This window comes from Macaca thibetana, chromosome 7, assembly GCF_024542745.1.
Source record: "Macaca thibetana thibetana isolate TM-01 chromosome 7, ASM2454274v1, whole genome shotgun sequence".
Classification (NCBI taxonomy): Eukaryota; Metazoa; Chordata; class Mammalia; order Primates; family Cercopithecidae; genus Macaca; species Macaca thibetana.
This window is the reverse complement of record NC_065584.1, coordinates 166608200-166629221: the sequence shown is the minus strand read 5'-3', so window position 1 is coordinate 166629221 and position 21022 is coordinate 166608200.

The window sequence follows — 21022 nt, the reverse complement described above, 5'->3', positions numbered from 1 at the left end:
TCCCTTCCCTGTGTCCATATATTCTCATTGTTCAACTCCCACTTATGAGTGAGAATATGTGGTGTTTGGTTTTCTGTCCTTATGATAGTTTGCTTAGAATGATCGTTTCCACCTTCACCCATGTCCCTGCAAAGGACATAAACTCATCATTTTTTATGGCTGTATAGTATTCCATGGTGTATATGTGCCATATTTTCTTAATCCAGTCTATCATTGATGGACATTTGGGTCCATCAAGTCTTTGCTATTGTGAACAGTGCCACAATAAACATACATATGCATGTGTCTTTATTGTAGAATGATTTATAATCCTTTGGGTATATGCCCAGTAATGGGATTGCTGGGTCAAATGGCATTTCTAGTTCTAGATCCTTGAGGAATTGCCACACTGTCTTCCACAATAGTTGAACTAATTTACACTCCCACCAACAGTGTAAAAGTATTCTTATTTCTCTACATCCTCTCCAACATCTGCTCTTTCCTGACTTTTTAATGATTACCATTTTAACTGGCATGAGATAGTATCTCATTGTGGTTTTGATTTGCATTTCTCCAATGACTAGTGATAATGAGCATTTTTGCATACTTCTGTTGGCTGCGTAAATGTCTTCTTTTGAGAAGTGTCTGTTCATATCTTTTGCCCACTTTTTGATGGGGTTGTTTGTTTTTTCCTTGTAAATTTGTTTAAGTTCTTTGTAGATTCTAGTATTAGCTCTTTGTCAGATGGGTAGATTTCAAAAATTTTATCCCATTTGGTAGGTTGCCTGTTCACTCTGATGATAGTTTCTTTTTCTGTGCAGGAGCTCTTTAGTTTAATTAGATCCCATGTGTCTATTTTGGCTTTGTTGCCATTGCTTTTGGTGTTTTAGTCATGAAGTCTTTGTCCATGCCTATGTCCTGAATGGTATTGTCTAGGTTTTCTTCTAGGATTTTCATGGTTTTAGGTCTTACATTTTAGTCTTTAATCCACCTTGAGTTATTTTTTGTATAAGGTGTAAGGAAGGGAACCGGTTTCAGCTTTCTACACATGACCAGCCAGTTTTCCCAGCACCATTTATTAAATAGGGAATCCTTTCCCCATTGCTTGTTTTTGTCAGGTTGGTCAAAGATCAGATGGTTGTAGCTGTGTGGTGTTATTTCTGAGTCCTCTGTTCTGTCACAATGGTCTATATGTCTGTTTTGGTACCAGTACCATGCTGTTTTGGTTACTGTAGCCTTGTAGTATAGTTTGAAGTCAGGTAGCGTGATGCCTCCAGCTTTGTTCTTTTTGTTTAGGATTATCTTGGCTATGCAGGCTCTTTTTTGGTTCCACATGAACTTTAAAGTAGTTTTTTCCAATTCTGTGAAGAAAGTCCGTGGTAGCTTAATGGGGATAGCATTGAATCTATAAATTACTTTGGGCAGTATGGCCATTTTCACGATATTGATTCTTCCTATCCATGAGCATGGAATGTTCTTCCACTTGTTGGTGTCCTCTTTTATTTCGTTGAGCAGTGGTTTGTCGTTCTCCTTGAAGAGGTCCTTCACATCCCTTGTAAGTTGGATTCCTAGGTATTTTATTCTCTTTGTAGTAATTGTGAATTGGAATTCACTCATGATTTGGCTCTCTGTTTGTCTTTTATTGGTGTATAGGAATGCTTGTGAGTTTTGCACATTGATTTTGTATCCTGAGACTTTGCTGAAGTTTCTTATCAGCTTAAGGAAATTTCTGGGTTGAGACAATGGGGTTTTCTAAATATACAATCATGTCATCTGCAAACATTGACAATTTGACTTCCTCGTTTCCTAATTGAATACCCTTTATTTCTTTCTCTTGGTTAATTGCCCTGGCCAGAACTTCCAACATTATGTTGAATAGGAGTGGTGAGAGAGGGCATCCCTGTCTTGTGCCAGTTTTCAAAGGGAATGCTTCCAGTTTTTGCCCATTCGGTATGGTATTGGTTGTGGGTTTGTCATAAATAGATCTTATTATTTTGAGATACAATCCATCAGTACCTAGTTTATTGAGCATTTTTACCATGAAGGGCTGTTGAATTTTGTCAAAGGCCTTTTCTACATCTATTGAGATAATCATGTGTTTTTTTTTTCATTGGTTCTGTTTATGTGATGGATTATGTTTATTGATTTGTGTATGCTGAACCCACCTTGCATCCCAGGGATGAAGCCAAGTTGATCATGGTGGATATGCTTTTTGATGTGCTGCTGGATTCAGTTTGTCAATATTTTATTGAGAATTTTTGCATTGATGTTCATCAGTGATATTGGCCTAAAATTCTCTTTTTTTTTGTTGTGTCTCTACCAAGCTTTGGTATCAGGGTGATGCTAGCCTCATAAAATGAGTTAGGGAGGATTCCCTCTTTTTTATTCATTGAAATAGTTTCAGAAGGAATGGTACTAGCTCCTCTTTCTACCTCTGGTAAAATTCAGCTGTGACTCCCTCTAGTCCTGGGCTTTTCTTGGTTGGTAGGTTATTGCCTCAATTTCAGAATGTGTTATTGGTTTATTCAGAGATTCAATTCTTCCTGGTTTAGCCTTAGGAGGGTGTAGGTGTCCAGGAATTTATCCATTTCTTCTAGATTTTCTAGTTTATTTGCATAGAGGTGTTTTTAGTACTCTCTGATGGTAGTTTGTATTTCTGTGGGATTGGTTGTGATATCCCCTTTATCATTTTTATTGCATCTGTTTGATTCTTCTCTCTTTTATTCTTTATTAGTTTTGCTAGCAGTCTATCTATTTTATTGATTTTTTCAAAAAACCAGGATTCACTGATTTTTTTGAAGGTTTTTTTTGTGTGTGTGTCTCTATCCCCTTCAGTTCTGCTCTGATCTTAGTTATTTCTTGCCTTCTGCTACCTTTTGAATTTGTTTGCTCTTCCTTCTCTAGTTCTTTTAATTGTGATGTTAGGGTGTTGATTTTAGATCTTTCCTGCTTTCTCTTGTGGGCATTTAGTGCTATAAATTTCCCTGTATGCACTGCTTTAAATGTGTCCCAGAGATTCTGGTACGTTGTGTCTTTGTTCTCATTGGTTTCAAAGAACATCTTTATTTCTGCCTTCATTTCGTTATGTACCCAGTAGTCATTCAGGAGCAAGTTATTCAGTTTCCATGTAGTTGAGCGGTTTTGATTGAGTTTCTTAGTCCTGAGTTCTAGTTTAATTGCACTGTGGCCTGAGAGACAGTTTGTTGTGATTTCTGTTCTTGGACATTTGCTGAGGAGTGTTTTACTACCAATTGTGTGGTCAATTTTAGAATAAGTGTGATGTGGTGCTGAGAAGAATGTATATTCTATTGATTTGGGGTGGAGAGTTCTGTAGATGTCTATTAGGTCTGCTTGGTCCAGGGCTGAATTCAAGTCCTGGATATCCTTGTTAACTTTCTGTCTCATTGATCTGTCTAATACTGACAGTGGGGTGTTAAAGTCTCCCATTATTATTGTGTGAGAGTCTAAGTCCCTTTGAAGGTCTCCAAGGATTTGCTTTATGAATCTGAGTGCTCCTTTATTGGGTGCATATATATTTAGGATAGTTAGCTCTTCTTGTTGAATTGACCCCTTTACCATTATGTAGTGGCCTTCTTTGTCTCTTTTGATCTGTGTTGGTTTAAAGTCTGTTTTATCAGAGACCAGGATTGCAACTCCTCTTTTTTTTGCTTTCCATTTGCTTGGTAGATCTTCCTCTATCCCTTTATTTTGAGCCTATGTGCGTCTTTGCACGTGAGATGGGTCTCCTGAATACAGCACACCGATGGGTCTTGACTCTTTATCCAATTTGCCAGTCTGAGCCTTTTAATTGGGGCATTTAGCCCATTTACAGTTAAGGTTAATATTGTTATGTTTGAATTTGATCCTGTCATTATGATATTAGCTAGTTATTTTTCCCGTTAATTGTTGCAGTTTCTTCATAGCGTTGATGGTCTTTACAATCGGGCATGTTTTTGCCATGGCTGGTACCACTTGTTCTTTTCCATGTTTAGTGCTGCCTTCAGAAGCTCTTGTAAGGCAGGCCTGGTGGTGACACAATCTCTCAGCATTTGCTTGTCTGTAAAGGATTTTATTTCTCCTTCACTTATGAAGCTTAGTTTGGCTAGATATGAGATTCTGGTTTGAAAATTCTTTTCTTCAAGAATGTTGAATATTGGCCCCCACTCTCTCCTGGTTTGTAGGGTTTCTGCCTAGAGATCTGCTGTTAGTCTGATGGGTTTCCCTTTGTGGGTAACCGGACCTTTCCCTCTGGCTGCCCTTAACATTTTTTCCTTCATTTCAACCTTGGTGAATCTAACAATTATGTGTCTTGGGGTTGCTCTTCATGAGGAGTGTCTTTGTGGTGTTCTCTGTATTCCCTGAATTTGAATGTTGGCCTGCCTTGCTAGGTCAGAGATGTTCTCCTGGATAATATCCTGGAGAGTGTTTTCTAACTTGGTTCCATTCTCCCCGTCACTTTCTGGTACACCAATCAAACATATATTTGGTCTTTTCACATAGTCCCATATTTCTTAGACGCTTTGTTTCTTTTCACTCTTTCTCCTCTAACCTTGTCTTCTCACTTTATTTCATTAATTTGATCTTCAATCACTGATATCCTTTCTTCCACTTGATTGAATTGGCTATTGAAGCTTGTGCATGCGTCACGAAGTTCTTGGGCCATGATCTTCAGCTCCGTCAGGTCATTAAAGGTCTTCTCTGTGCTGTTTATTCCAGTTTGCCAAGCATCTAACCTTTTTTCAAGGTTTTTAGCTTCCTTGTGATGGGTTAGAACATGCTTCTTTAACTTGGAGAAGTTTGTTATTACCGACCTTCTGAAGCCTACTTCTGTCAACTCTTCAAACTCATTCTTCATTCAGTCTTTTTCCTTTGCTGGCAAGGAGCTGTGATCCTTTGGAGAAGAAGAGGCACTCTGATTTTTGGAACTTTCAGCTTTTATGCTCTGGTTTCTCCCCATCTTTGTGGTTTTCTCTACCTTTGGTCTTTGATGTTGGTGACCTACAGGTGGGGTTTTGGCGTGGATGTCCTTTTTGTTGATGTAGATGCTCTTCCTTTCTGCTTGTTAGTTTTCCTTCTAACAGACCCCTCAGCTGCTGGCCTGTTGGAGTTTGCTGGAGGTCCACTCCAGACCCTGTTTGCCTGGGTATCACCAGCAGAGATTCAGTTGGAAAAGCAGAAATCACCCATCTTTTCCATCAGTCTCGCTGGGAGCTGCAGACCAGAGCTGTTCCTATTCAGCCGTCTTGGAAGCGACTTCAGTTTCTCTTGTTTAAATAAATATTCCCATCCCTCCAAGTTAATGACAACAATTAATCAATAAAATTAACATAGCAGTGTGGCTTGGGACTTGGAGTGGGGGAATAAGTAGAAAGGACAGAAATCAGAGGGAAATGAGAAGTTCCTAAAGTATTTTTCTTGTTTGAGAACTATTTATATATGAATAAGCCTTAGAAATAGATAGAAAAAAGTGTGAATTTTAATAAGGCATGAGAAAGTACTAGAAAGACAGAAATATACAGTTTTCAAACTAATATAAAGTAGATATAGAATATTAAATAAAAACTAAATAGAAATCATGATGATAGAAAATCATGAGGTAACAGAAAATAGTTTAATTTACCATTAATTACCACAAATATCAATAGCTTAAACTCATATTTCAGAAGAGAGATTCTCAGAATGGAAAAAAAATTCAGATTTATGATTTTTTCAATAAGCAAACCGAAAAAATACATACAAAAAGATTGGAAAATAATAAGATGAAAAGAATATCTTATGCAAATGTGAACCAAAAGAAAGACAGGGTAACAGCTTTAATAGGACACAAAAATGGTATTCCAGATCATCATAAGGGACAAAAGGGACATTTAATACTGCAAAAATAAACAATATACCCTGATGATAGAGTAAGCATGAACATATATTCACCTAACAATATAGTCTAACAACGTATACAACACTTACAGACATATATAGAGATGTAAAAATATCAGAAATTGTAATTAGATATCCCATATATTCAACTTAGAAACTGTTGGGCCAAACAGATTTAACAAAAATAAATTTATTGAGGCTTTGAATAACACAATTAATAAGTTTGAATTAAAGAGGACTTTTTTTAAAAAACCAAAGTGTAAAAAATGTTAAATCTCTCAGGTGTGATGAAAAAACTGAATCAAATTAATCTAAAAAACTAACAACAAAGAACCTACAATAGGCATAATCTTAAATGAGAAAATAACATAAAAGCATTTTCTTTAAAATCAGGAACTAAGCAAATATATTACTTCTACCACTTTTTTCCTTCAACATTGTAGTAGAGGGCATAGCCAGAGCAGTAAGAGAAGGAAAAGAAAATAAAGATATTTAGAATTAGAAAGGAGGAAATAAAATTTGCCCTTAAAATTTGCAGACAATATAATTGTCTACACAGAACCTCACCAAAAAAAAAAAAATCCTACAAATTATTAGAAATGGTAGGAGATTTTTGTAAGGTACCAAGATATAAGATCAATATTTTAAAAATTAATTGCATTTCTCTAATGGCCACAAATAAATGGAAAATATAATTGATATGAAACACTATTTACATTAGCAACAAAAATAATACAAAGCTTAGTAATGAATCTAACAAAGTATATAAAGGACCCTCACACATTACTTAAGAAAATTTACTGGAAAACATTAAGGAAACCTATGCAAATGGAGAAATATTTCATGAGTAGGAAAAGTTTATGTCAAAATGATATTAATTCTACCTAAATTAATCTGTAGATTTAACACAACTCCAATTAATAGAGTTTTTCATGGAACTTGACAAGTTATTACTAAGTTGCCAGATATATCTGAAAAAGATGAATGAGGAGGAAAGATGTGCTTAGCCAGAAATCAGGACTTACTATACAGCCATTGTGTCTGAAAGTGTGTTACTAAACAGGGATGGACAAATTACCCAGTGGAATAGATTAGATATTTCAGAAACAAAAACCTACAGTATGATAAACAGATCAATGGGAAAAGGAGTGATTGTTCAATGAAAGGAGCTGGAAAACATGTTGATTCAAGTTAGGGGAAAATTAAGTTGTATCCTTAGTTAAATGAAAAACAAAATTAACTCCCAAAGAAGTAAAAGCTTAAATGTCAAAGAAAGGGTACAAAATATTAGTAGAAAATATAGATGACTATGTTTTTGCCTTTAGGACTAGGAAAGATTTCTTAAACAGGAACAATATTAAATATAAATAAATATTAAACAATACAAAAAGTTAAATTTGACTGTCTTAAAATCTTAGAAAAACTAAAAGTTGTTTTATGTCGGGAGGAGGTGCTTGCACATATGTTTAGAAAAAGCTAGATTAATAATTATTGCTGGGAAAAAATGGCTCACTTAATGAAGAAAAATAATTTTGGATACCTACCACATGATATATGCAAATTTCAACTCTAGATGGATTGGTAAAAACTATAATGGTTGATTTTTTTAACCTTTAGAAGGCAAAGATCTTATACTTCCAAAAGCACAAAACTTTATAAGACAAAATGTTAGCTATGACTACATCAAAATTTAGGATTTCTGTTTAGTAAAGAACACCAGAGACAAAGTTAACAGCTGACAGATGGGGAGATTATATTTACTCAATAAGAGAAAATACAAGATACACAACAGGAAAATGGGAAAAGAATATCAGAAGTCAATTCGCAGAAGGAGACATTAAATGACTAACTAGTATATGAAGAGATGCTTAAGTGATCTCTCAAGTGAAACTTAACTGACTAATAAAATGACCACTGATATTAAACAAGAAAGTTGAAAGTTATCTTTTTGGCCAAGATACTGAAAACAACAGCCCGGTCCCTGCTGGTGCAAGCAATTTGGTCATACTTAGTGAAATTACAGATACACAGTAACCCATCTATCTCTTTCTCCTGAGGGTATGACATTGACCACTGGTTCTCAGGTACGGTGATTCTTCCCATCTCTGCCGGAGGACAATTAGCAATGTTTGAAAACATTTCTGATTGTCACTACTGAGAGGATGCTACTGGCATCTACTGGGTAGAGCCCAAGGAGCTGTTAAATATCCTACAATGCACAGGACAGCCCCTACCAACTAAGAGCCGTGCAGCCCCAGATGTCCATCATACTGAGTTTGAGAAACCCTGCCCTAGAGAAACTCTTACATAGTTGTGGAAAGGGGCTCATGTGAAATAGTCTATCACAGTATTGTTTCCACAAGTGGGGAGTTGGAACACATAAGAGTCTATTATGAAATAAAATAAAACATAAAATATGTTGGAGACACAATACAGTGTGCAGCAGATAGAAGTAGCAGAAAAAACACACAATAGGCATAGATCTTAAAAGATGGTGTTAAGTGAAAAAAGATAAGAAATAAAATTAAGTCTACAGCTCAGTATGATTTGTATAAATTTAAAACATACATACACAAATCAACATCATATTTTTTACAAGAATATATCATTTCAAAGGGTATTAGCAAACACATTTGAGTACCGTGTCTCTGGAGGAAGAGAGGAATGAATTGGTGTGTGAGAAAAATCCAAAAGATTAAAGCAAATTAAACGTAAGGAAGAATAGAGCCTGGCTTGAAGTAATAATGATGATGTGTCCTTGATGAAGAAATAGTACTAATTTGACTCCTAAAGACTGAGATTAAATTAAAAAATACCCTATATATATTTTAATATTTTTTATTCTATGGAGCATATACTTTTTTAAAGTGCTCATGAAACATTTATTTAAAAAAACTAATGATGTGTTATATCAGGAAGAAAAATACAATACATTTCAAAAATGAGAATTTATAAAGACTACATTTTAAAAAGTTTTAAAATAGGTTAAATAGAAATATCATTTGCAAATTAAAAAGCACTCTCAAGCAGTTTTTGGATCACAAAACGAGAAAGGAAAATGAAAGCAATCCCAGAATACATAGGCAGTAAGGACAAAGGCAATTTTGCATCAAAACTTATTAGACGTGCTCAAAGTTTTATAATATGAGATTCATAAGACCTCTACCTCTTTTATTATTAAACAAGAAAGAATATAAATATATGAACTAAGCATTCACCTCAAAATACTAGTAAAAGAACATCAAAATAAACCCAAGGAAAGTAGAAGGAAGGAATATATGCTGACAAATTCAGTATTACAGCATCAGAAAACAGGAAAATATCTGGTTCTTCGAAAATTAAAAAAAAAGAAGAAGAAGAAAAGAAAATAGCAGACAAATCCCTGCGAGAGTCAGCCAGCAATAACATGAAGGGAAAATACTTGTCCGAACAATCCAGCTGAAGACATAGAGTCCTTTCTCGCATGTTAAGCAGGAAGCCTCGGGGGTGGAAGGTTTAATTCCTGTTCAGTACTTTGGCTGCAGGAAGGGCATTATGAGGGGTTGGGTGTATGGGGATGGACAATCAGCTCCTACTCATAGATGATTTCTGTGTTTGGTTGGACTGAGCTGAATGCACACTGAGCTTGCTGAGTCTTCTGTCCAGCATCAGCTCTTCTCTGAAGTCCCTGCTGCTAGTGCCTTGGGCTACTACTCCTGAGTGAAGGCAGCTCCACAATATCTAGTTTTCTGCTTGTTGTGGTTTTGCTTGTCCCTCTCCCTTTAGACTCAAGTCATAGTTTCAGTGAAGACTGAACCCTGTGACACATGCCCATTGACACAGCCTCTCAACCAGATTGGAAGGTAACTCCATTGCTGCCAGGGCATTCTTTGCTCATTGCCTGTGATGTAGCCCCACTTTCCTAGGAAGAGGTATGTGGAGTTGGCCCTCCACCTGGTCCCATTGGCAGTATCCCAAACTCCCTTGACGACCATTGCATACGAATGACATTCTTCCCTCGTTTTAAGTAGTGGTACAGGTTTTCCTCCATTGATACTGTACGTGGTCATTTCCATCATTTGCGGGGGCAAGGGAAATTAGATGCATCAAGTCCAGTCACCTTCTTCCTCTCAAGTAAAGCATTCTTCAACATGTGCCCCTGGGCAAGCCAAAACATACATTCCTACAGCTTATTTGCACCTTTTATTTTTCATATTCATAGCAGATGTTCAAGGATAAAAAAAATTCTCAATGACTTAAAAGTAAAAATAACCTGCCTATTTAAGTGCACAAATACTACATTCTCATTGTAAAAAATCAATGATACAGAGATGTTTAGAACAAAAAGCTAGTAGCTTCTTCCATCTACATTTCAGTTTCACCCCCTCAACCGTAAGGTAACAAATGTTAAGAATCTGAAGTATGTTTCCATAGTTTTCTCTCTGTCTTTTCATATATACTATTGGTTTATAGTAATTGTTTAAAAATATAAGTCCCCATATTTGTGGATTGACGGAAAACCACAGCTTCCTATCTGAAGTTCCTTTGTTTCACAGTAAATTTTGGTGCAGAGTAGTAAGTATAGAAGCTGTGACCATATTACCAACTAAACCATAGGACTATGTCCCAAGAAGCCCATCCCTCCTCAATTTTAACATAGAATTTCCAGTCACTGAGAATTATTCACTAAGCTCATGGCTCAAAATGTTTTGTGTTAGGAAACATCGTCAGAAGAGTTTAGTAAGCCTGCTTTTCCATTATTGACAGCTGTCCAAAAAAAATTTTCATGAAATAGTAAGAAAAAGGACTAAGATACTAAAGATACAAAGAGAAGAGCTTTCCATGAGATACTAATAAGGTGATATGGTTAGCATTAAATCATAAGCAAAATATTCAGTTAAAAAAGTGTTAACATTGACACCACTGATAAGAATGACCCTTGCAGGAGACCATGACCTCCTTGCAAAGCTCCAGGGGAAACAGAAAGGGGCATGACCCCGAATCAAGTGAAGCCAAATATAGTGTTACAAAGACTGGATTTCACATGCAGTCCTCATTCCTGCTGCTCTGATTGCATCACTGCAATCGCTTCAATTCAGGCTTGATATTTGCTGAAGCTTACTTATTCCCCATGGCATGAAACCAAATTACAGAAAGATGGCTTCACTCCATGCTAGTTTGGACAGGTACAAATATTTGAAAAGCCTATTTGTATGTCTATTCCTTGAGCATGGAATGGAATGTGAACTTGTAGGGCTTGGAAATGTCAATGAATAGAATTGTCTGATCACTCAAAGGACTTGCTTCGTGGGCGTGTTTAGAAGTGAAGAGGTGTGATGTGACTTATCAGTAAAGGGAGTGTCCATGGCAACCAGCCCCAGGTTTCCTTGGAGATACTGTGCTTTGGCGGGAAGCCAGTGCAAGAAGTGCTTTGGAATGCAGTCTAGGAAATAACAATGACACAACCTTTGCATGGGGACAGATTGCCCCAGACATATATACCATGCTATAAATGGAAGTGAGGCTCCATATATAGAAAGCATGCAGCAAATATATCAAAGTTGAGGGTTCTAAAAAGCACTTAAAAAAAGGTCTTGAAATAGGATCTTTAACATCAGTTGAGCAAAGGAAGCTATGTGATTAAAACTTTAAGCAATTTCTCCACTCATCACAATTTTTCAACTAAAGAATTTAAAAAAAAATGAAATAGAAACACAGAATTAAAGGGTCAAAAAGAAATGAACATCATAATCTTGACATTGAGGATTATAGATTCATGAGTTTTCCCTCTTTTCTAAGGAAGACAGCCTTTTGCATTCTTGTGTCTATTTTACTTTTCTTGCTTTTACTTTAGACAGCTTCTACATTTTAATAAAAGTAGCCAATGTGTGCCAATACTGGAGCCTCACCTCCTCATGTCCATAGAGAGTTGAGGGAAGTCAGTATATTTTGCATTTTGCATTTTGGATCATTGGTTCAGAAAGGAGCTGCTGCAGAGCTTGAGCCCTTCCTAGCGTTGTCACTAAATTTCTTAGTGTTTAACTTTTCCCCACAAAGTCTACTGGTAGTTAATTGAAGGATAGATTCAGGGAATTTCACAGCTTTCAACACACAAAAATTGTGGGCTGGAGTGAAAAAGTTCAACATTAGGAATCAATCAGGAGATTTAAGTGTGAGTCCAGGTCAGGCCTACTGTGAATCTGGGCAAATCACGTTCCTTTCATGCTTTTATTAATTATCTAATTGTTTAATTCCATTTATGTGAAATTCTCCAACAAGCAGAAGTATCATCAAAGAAAGTAGATATGTAGTTGCCAGAGGCCAAGGACTGGAGAGAAGGTCGGTCAATTGATTGCAAAGAAGCACAAAGAAAGTTTTTAGGGTGATGGAAACAGTCTGGGTCATGATTACGGTGAGGGTGACCTGGCTGCATACATATTTCTCACATCTCAGCAGATGTTATACTTAAAATTGGTGATTTTATTGTATGGAAATTATACCTCAGTAAAGTGGATTTTTAAAATTCATGGTAACTTGTCCAGTTTCTGAATCCTCTCCAGTTTCAGTCTCCCTTGTCCCTGATCTTTCCATCTTTTTCCTTCCAGGCCCCTGGCCAACCGGTGAAGTCACTTGCCACTACCCATCTATCCTTACCTCAGGCCTCCAAAGGGGTCACCAAGTGCCATACCTGAAGCTCTGGCTGTTGAAACAATTTCCCATTACTGGCCTCTTTTGGGACCACCCTTGAAGAGGGCTGTAGTGCAATGGCAGTTCACTTTTACTTTATACTCACATAGAAAGCCATTCATCCAGGAACAATACTTGGCCTTTTTCTTCCTTTATCAACAATTATAAGGGAACCCCATTTGGGCTACAGGTACGAACTGAGAGGTACTAATGAACAGTGGCATAGGATTCTGGGTTACCTTACTTGTGCCCTCTGGTTATGTTGGAACCCAGACTCTGATAGGCAGGTTAGTTGCACAGTTCCTGATTATCCATGGTTGGGTATTCCACTCTTCCTGGGCTCAGAAAGGCTGATTCTTTTGGAAAAACAAAGAAACAACAACAACAACAACAAAACTAAGATAGATAAAGCTCTGGAAAGTTTAAAAAAGGAAAGAAAAATAAGGTGCAAATAAATAATGTCATAAATGTAAGAGAATGCATAAGTATAGATTAGGTAAGTATAGGTAGTAAGTATAGACTGGGAGCTTCCTGCAAATGGTGTGTGCTTCACAGCAGACAGCATGACCTTGCTCCAGAGCTTTAAGAATCACCATTGTTATTCTCCTGATGCAGCTTGCCATAAACTACACATGGCTTTTTTTCCCATCGCAGATTCTTAGCATACCGAATCTGCAAGGGTTCATGGTCAAGAGGCTGGCCTACCTGTATGACAAGCAGGTCTTGAGGGTAAAGAGATTAGAGCACTTACAGTTTTGAAGAGGGCTGACAGATGTGCTTCCTTTATGTGGTGAGAGCTTGGAGTAAAGGACAAATTATTGTATCAACAAGGTGTCTGCACATGAAGCCTGCTCCACACCCTTAAATCCTTCCCTGCTGTGGCAGCTCCTGAATTTACATAGGGTTCTCTCTCTCTCTCTCTCTCTCTCTCTCTCATACATGTGTCCTACTAACACTGAGAGTATTCGCCACTTCTCGTTTAGCAGCTCCTTTTTAACGTGAATCATCGATTACTAGAGTAGACCCATATGATATTCTGTGTAATGTTCAGACAGTCCAGGTTCACTGAAACTATATTGACAGAGAGTGAGATAAAAAAAAAAAAAAAAAAACCGTGGAGTAAAACCACTGATGTATGTTGTTTTCTGTTCCAGGTGAATGCGAACTGTTTCTGATCTTTCTTTCTGAGTGGGATGGACAATGACCCTTTCACTGCTCTAGCAAAGACTGCCCATCTTGCACAGCTGCTGCAATTAGGGCTAATATTTGATTAAGTTTGTAGTTGTCCACCCTCCAGGACATGTTTGGTTATAGCAGTGATGGAGCTTGTCAATTAAATGGAGATACTTTTGCTACAGCCAGTTCTGTATGTATCAGTTGTTCAAAGGCAGAAGGGTTGTACTAGAAATAAGAAAAGGCTGAAAATTAATGAGCTACACGACAAACCTAAAAAATAAGAAAGGGCAAAAGAGTAGAAATCCAAAAGAAGATGAAAGAAGTGCTGATAATAAAAATAGAGGTAAAAAATTCATGAAATAAAAGCAAAGATACAATAGAGAAGATGATCAAAGCTAAAGGCTGATTCTTTGGGGGAAAAAAACAAGATAAAGACCTGCAAGTTTGAAGAAGGGAAAGAAAGGCAGGCACAAATAATATTATAAATGCAAAAGAATGCATAAGTATAGATTAAGCAGAAAAAAAGGAAAAGAGCTCAATATCAAAGACAGACCAACAAACCTCAAAACTGTAGATGAATAGAAATATAACTTACCAAATCTGTGCCCAAAATAAGTAGAAAGGCTTAACAACTTAAAAAACTATAAAATAAATTGAAGTAGTAATTTAGTATCTTTACACACACACACACTAGGTTCAGTTGGTTTTATTGGCAAATTGTAACAAACTTAAAAGAAACAGATTGCCCCAATCTTAGAGAGTCTTCTAGAGGGGAAGAAAAAAAAAAAGGAATATATCCAAACTTACTCCATGAGGCCAGCATAACTTTGATTTCAAAACTAAAAAGACAATATGAGAAAGGAATGTAAAAGACCCGCTTCACTCATTAATGTACGTGTATTAAAGTCCCCAACAAAATAATAGCAGACATAAACAAACAATATGGAAAAAATGATAATATACTATAATGAAATGGAATCTGTCCCAAGACAAGAAGGTTTAATATCTGAAAAATCGCTGTCATTTGCTGCATTAACATATTGAATGAGAAAAAGTCGTTTCTTAGAGATATGGTCTCCTCTTACAGGTGACTTTACCTCCAAGGCTATTAGTCTGATGGCAGTTTTCTTAGAAATTTGCTTTAAATTGAAACCCTTCCTCCCCAACTTTTCCATGTTCCTCCTGTCTTTTACAGGGGTCAAACTTGCATGGCAATCAGATGACTTTCTTACCTTCTCCTTCATGGATTTTTTTAAGGGAATGATGTTAGTTTGATGAAAGAAGACAGCAGAGTTGAGTGAATGGGCAAAAGAAGTGTTGTCTAAGCCTTTAAATATAAAGTATAAGAAGTCAGTGAAAGTGAAGTATTGGAGCTGCCCAGAGAGAGGATCATTAGGGAATTAAATCATTGAATAGTTATGAGAAAGTATGTCCAGAATACAGGCTGAGGGATCTTCTTAGAAAAGATAAAGGAAAACCCATTCTCTAAGAATAGAGAAAAGTTTGCGAGACATATACAGTTTCATTAGTCAACAATTTACTGAACATTTACTATGTGCCAGGCACTGTATTAGACCAGAGTATTCAATGGTGAAAAAAGCAAAAATGCTTGCTCCTCCCATGGAACCTACTGTCTTGAGATGGAAACTGCATTAAACAATTACATGCAGATGAATGCAATAGTGCCAGTTACTAAACTCCATGAAGACAAAAGATCAAGATGCAGTGAAAGATGATGGTGTGGTTCTGATTGAGAAAAACAAAGAGTTAAGGAAGGTCTTTCAGTGAAAATATATTTTGATCTGAGAGCTAGATGATGGCTAAAGGTCAGTGAGAAAAAGAGTAAGGCAAGAAATAATCTAGGTAAAGCAAAAATGCCTTGTTTGAAGATTGAACCAGAGCAAAACTTGGTTATATTAAGGAAGCACCAAATGGTCAATCTGCCTAAAGTGTAGTGAAAGAGGGGGAGGGCTTCAAGGGGTGAGTATAAGGAGGTGAGCCTATCCTGAGAGGTTTTGAAATCTCCAAGAACGTAGATTTATTTGAAGTGCAATGGAAAACAAATTCAAACTATTTTTAGCAAAAGAGTGACATTATTTCAAAAAGATCCCTCTGGCTGTCATCTGAAGAATTGGTTGCAGGAGGGACATGCATATAAGTAGGAAGACCCTCTACCCTCATTGTGGCAGTTGAGCTGAGACAATGGTGGTGGCTTGTACTGATACAGAGGGAGGTGGAATGATTCTAGGCATTTCGAGGCAGTAGAATAAACAAGATTTAGTGACAAATTGAATGTTAGTGATGATGTAGAAGAGGTGTTATGAAGAATGACTCCCAGATTTCTGTCTTTAGCAACCAGAGAGATAGAGATGCTATTTACTAAAAGTGAGAAAAACAGAAAGAAAAGAGCGTTAGGTTAGAGAAGGTGGGGAAAGAAGGAGGGAGGTAGCATGATGAGAAAGTTTCAACTGGGGACATGTTAAAAGTAAGACGTCATGAGGAACCCAGATCTCTAGTGGGCAGTTTGGTATGGAATTAGGAGCACCGATGAAGAATTTTAGATGGGTAAGGAGGTATTCTAAAACAGATAGAATGGGATATCTTAACAGAATGATAGATCCTCTCTTTAGAAAATAAAGAGGAGAGGGAGATTGAGATTTGGGACATGAGACTAGTGGAAGAGTCTCTGAGGAATATGCAACAGAATCCCAGATGAGAACTGAGCAACAATGTCGGTGAAAGTATTATAGCATTAGACTGCCTGCATGTGTTCTGTGCGCAGCCATTCCCATGCCTAATATTGCTCATAATAGAGCAATGACAGTGCTGTGTGATATTCCAAAAGACCTGTGGTCCAATTCCTCTTTATAGGCCTGGAGCCAAATTGATATTCATTGTATACCCCATTTTTTTCTCATGGGTAAAAGAGAAAAAAACAAATTGCAACCTTTAACTATTATTTTCAGCTTAAGTCTCATATGATCTGTGTGCATTGTTGTCAGAAAGATAATTTTTACCTTTTAGGAACAAATGTACATAAGACAACTGACAAAATTTCTGGAAGAAATTCTGTTAAAAAAAATGTACCAGCTTGTTATTTACTATAGCAACTAAAGAACAAAGGACCTGCCCATTCATCTCACCTTGAGGGAGTAATGTTCTGATAGACATCACAGCTAATTATTTTTGCATTAGGAGACATATTAAGGGGAAAGGAACCCCTTCCCCATCTGAGTTAAGATGGTTTAAGTCCTCGGTATCTGTTCCATGCAAAAAGAGGGGGTTTGGGCTCTGTTTAGGTATAAGAAATAAGAATTAATCTCAGAAGCAGAGGGCTGAATACTGAGACAGAGAGTATCTGACTATTCTGTAAGGGGTGTGTGTGTGTGTGTGTGCAAGTGTGCACATAGAAAATACATGAGCAGTTGTAGAAATCATTTGACTGGCCTCTAAGCTTCCTGGCATCTTGAAATTTTGCCTCATTGCTGATTAAAATATTCAAATATGTCTAGCCTACAGAGGGAGGTCTCCTCTGATTTTGTCAAGCACCAAATATAATAAAGCATTCATAAAATAGGGCATTATTCCAAATTCTCTCTTGGTTAACCACACGTGTGAAGGATTAGGCTACTCAGAATTTAAGGCTATGCCGTCAAACTGCCCAAAGGAATACTGCATAATTCAAGCCTGCTTCAGTGGTATGCTGGTAAATGTTTAACAGTCAGCTCTCAAGGGGGAAAAAGCACTGTGATTTGCACCATTTGCCAATTTCCATAGTGTAAAACTTCCACCATAGCTGATTCCAAGCTACTGAAGGTTTAACAAATGGCTTGCAAAATTTCAGAAAATTTGACATTCAAACTGGTATAAGCTAACTCCAATACACTACAGCAAATAGGTTTGCAAATTATTGCTGAATTAATGGCAGTGTATTCTAATTGCAGACAAAATAAATCAAATGCAATTAAAAATAAACATCCTCTTAGAGCTGGGTTTTATATCCAAAACTTAAATAATCTTTCTTAGAACAGGATTCCACAAAAGGTCCAAAGTTTTTGAAGAGTCATTCTGTTTTTGTTAACATTTCATTTTTAAGCATTATAAACAATTGGAAAATGCAGAAAATAATTTTTCTCTAGAAGCCAATAGAAGCCTCTTGGAAACTAATTTTAAAGTTGCTGACAGGAATCAATAAATGACCCAGTGCTTGGGAAATCTGATACGAATTCTCTGATCTGACCCATACTCTGTAAATTGATGTTGCTGAGCCCCCTTGTCTTGGGGTATTATTTTGTCTCTAATATTAAGATAAAAACTTTTGTGCCTCATGGAAATGTACCTGAATCCCCATGGAGGTGCTCTGCATGACTGAGAGAAAAGGTGACATATAATTATGTGTGGCCTTATTATCCCTTTTGGCCTCACCATTCTTACAGATGATACCATACAGACGTAGGTTCAAATCACTGTTAGGATGATTATGCATGGAAATATTTAAGATATACGTCATTCAGTTATTCAATAAAAAGTCTTGGAGATAAAGTGGTCGTCAAGACAGTCTCTACTCACACAAAACTTAAAGACTAGTGAAGGAAAAAGGCAGCATATAATCACACACACACAATAAACAAATGTGTAGTATGAGTTATAGTAATGGCCATAACTTAAAAAGACACAGTACTATCAGAGTATGCTGTAGAAGTGATGCTTGATTTGAGACATAAAAGACAGGTGGAAATTAATTAGGAAAAGGGGATGAAAGGGAAGACTATTCCAAGCAGAAGGAATCATTGCTTGTGCAAGACTTCCAGATGGGAAAGATCATGAAGTCTCCACAAAGCTGGTGGTTGGTTGGTTTGTGTGGCTAGAGAATGAGCACTAAGCAAGAACAGCAGGAGGTGGGGCTCTAGGAGTTGAGTTAGAAACCAGATCATGAGAGTTTTGACATGAATGGTGCAGACACCAAAATGAAGTTGATATTAATCATAGAGATGTAGTTTTATCTAGCACAACCATAAAAAATGCTCTGAAAAGAAGAAGGTTAGGAAGAAGAGGATAAAATTCTCCTCAACTCCTCACTTCTAAAGGGGGAAGAATAGACATGAATTCATTCTAAACATTAACTTTAAAGTATTTTTTAACATTTATTTACTAATGGTTTCTACTTTAAAATAAAAATAAAATTTCTAATTTTCAAATATAAAAACAAGAAAAAACCAGAAATTGATCAACAAAATTTTATGAAAACAAATACGTTAGGAAGCAACCATGCTTACCCTTTTCTTGCCTTAAGCGATTGTATCTTTAAATAGATATATCTTAAAAATAGTGAATAGATATACCTTTAAACATACATCTTTAAATAGATAACATTATTTGGTATGACATTTAAAACATTAAATATAATAGAAATATATTTCTAATCTTAGTTTTAAATGTAAGAAAAGACTAAATTTTTTTATTAAATCCTTCTTATCTGTTGATATTTTCTATGATTTGCTGATGTGATTATTGAATATTTCAATACATTTTATGATATTGAATTAACTTTGGATTCCTGTAATGAAAGCTACTGGTAACTTTCTCTTTGTACACTTTCTGCTATGACCACAAATACTCACCATTTTACTGAAGGTGCTAGCCAAGATAGCAAATAAGAAAAAATAAGACATGTTATTATTAATATGAACATGAATATTAACATGTACCTGAAAAAGCCAAAGTGGTCAACTAAAAAAACATTCAAACATTCCTATAAGAGAGTTCAGAAAAGTGGTCAGTTACAAAATAGATACTTTAAACCAATCACTTTTTTTTTTTTTTTACTTATGATTATGGTTTATTGCAGGAAGATGATACAGATTAAAATCAGCACAGAGGAATCAGTTTTCCTCTTCCAGTGAAGTTGCATGGATAGCACTTCATTCTCCCAGCAGCAATGTGTGACATCATGCATGAAGTACTGTCAACCAAGGAGGCTCACCCTAACCTTGGTGTCCAGAGTTTTTACTGGAGCTTTGTTACATAGATGTGAAAGTGCTTACATAACTAGTCTTAGCTAGTTTCCAGCCCCTTTAAAGGTCAAACTAATACAGTGTGGCCTTGGATCCCAAGTATTCACTATCTTTCACATTACTATCATAAACTATCTGGCATTGCCCAAAATCTCAGATATACAAAGATACTCTTATTACACAGGATATTCCAAGGGTCAGATGTCATCTCTCAGGAGCCAGTCAAAGGCCAGAACTTTCTTTGGGGGTTTGAGCACCTCGAGTCCATTGAGTTAGCCCTTCAAGTTTTTACTGCACAGCAGTAAAACACATATATAACTCTCCAGGTGGTCCCATGGAGGATACTTTTATGCCTTAAGGAGATGGGTGTATGTCCAATCCAGTCCTTTGGGTGGACTGAGAATGGCTTTCAATATGACTGAACAACCCAAACCTTGATAAGTCATCTAACTGATGGCTATTTTCAGTTTTCGTTTCCTCCAGGATAGGCTATCCAACTTTTTGGTATCTTGGCTGTAGTGAACATATATTATCATATTACAATATTTTTATTTTTTTATTTTTTTATTATTATTATACTTTAAGTTCTAGGGTACATGTGCATAACGTGCAGGTTTGTTACATATGTATACTTGTGCCATGTTGCTGTGCTGCACCCATCAACTCGTCAGCACCCATCAACTCGTCATTTACATCAGGTATAACTCCCAATGCAATCCCTCCCCTCTCCCTCCTCCCCGCTCCCCATGATAGGCCCCAGTGTGTGATGTTCCCCTTTCTGAGTCCAAGTGATCTCATTGTTCAGTTCCCACCTATGAGTGAGAACATGTGGTGTTTGGTTTTCTGTTCTTGTGATACTTTGCTAAGAATGATGGTTTCCAGCTGCATCCATGTCCCTACAAAGGACACAAACTCATCCTTTTTTATGGCTGCATAGTATTCCATGGTGTATATGTGCCACATTTTCTTAATCCAGTCTGTCACTGATGGACATTTGGGTTGATTCCAAGTCTTTGCTATTGTGAATAGTGCCGCAATAAACATACGTGTGCATGTGTCTTTATAGCAGCATGATTTATAGTTCTTTGGGTATATACCCAGTAACGGGATGGCTGGGTCATATGATACATCTAGTTCTAGATCCTTGAGAAATTGCCATACTGTTTTCCATAATGGTTGAACTAGTTTACAATCCCACCAACAGTGTAAAAGTGTTCCTATTTCTCCACATCCTCTCCAGCACCTGTTGTTTCCTGACTTTTTAATGATCGCCATTCTAACTGGTGTGAGATGGTATCTCATTGTGGTTTTGA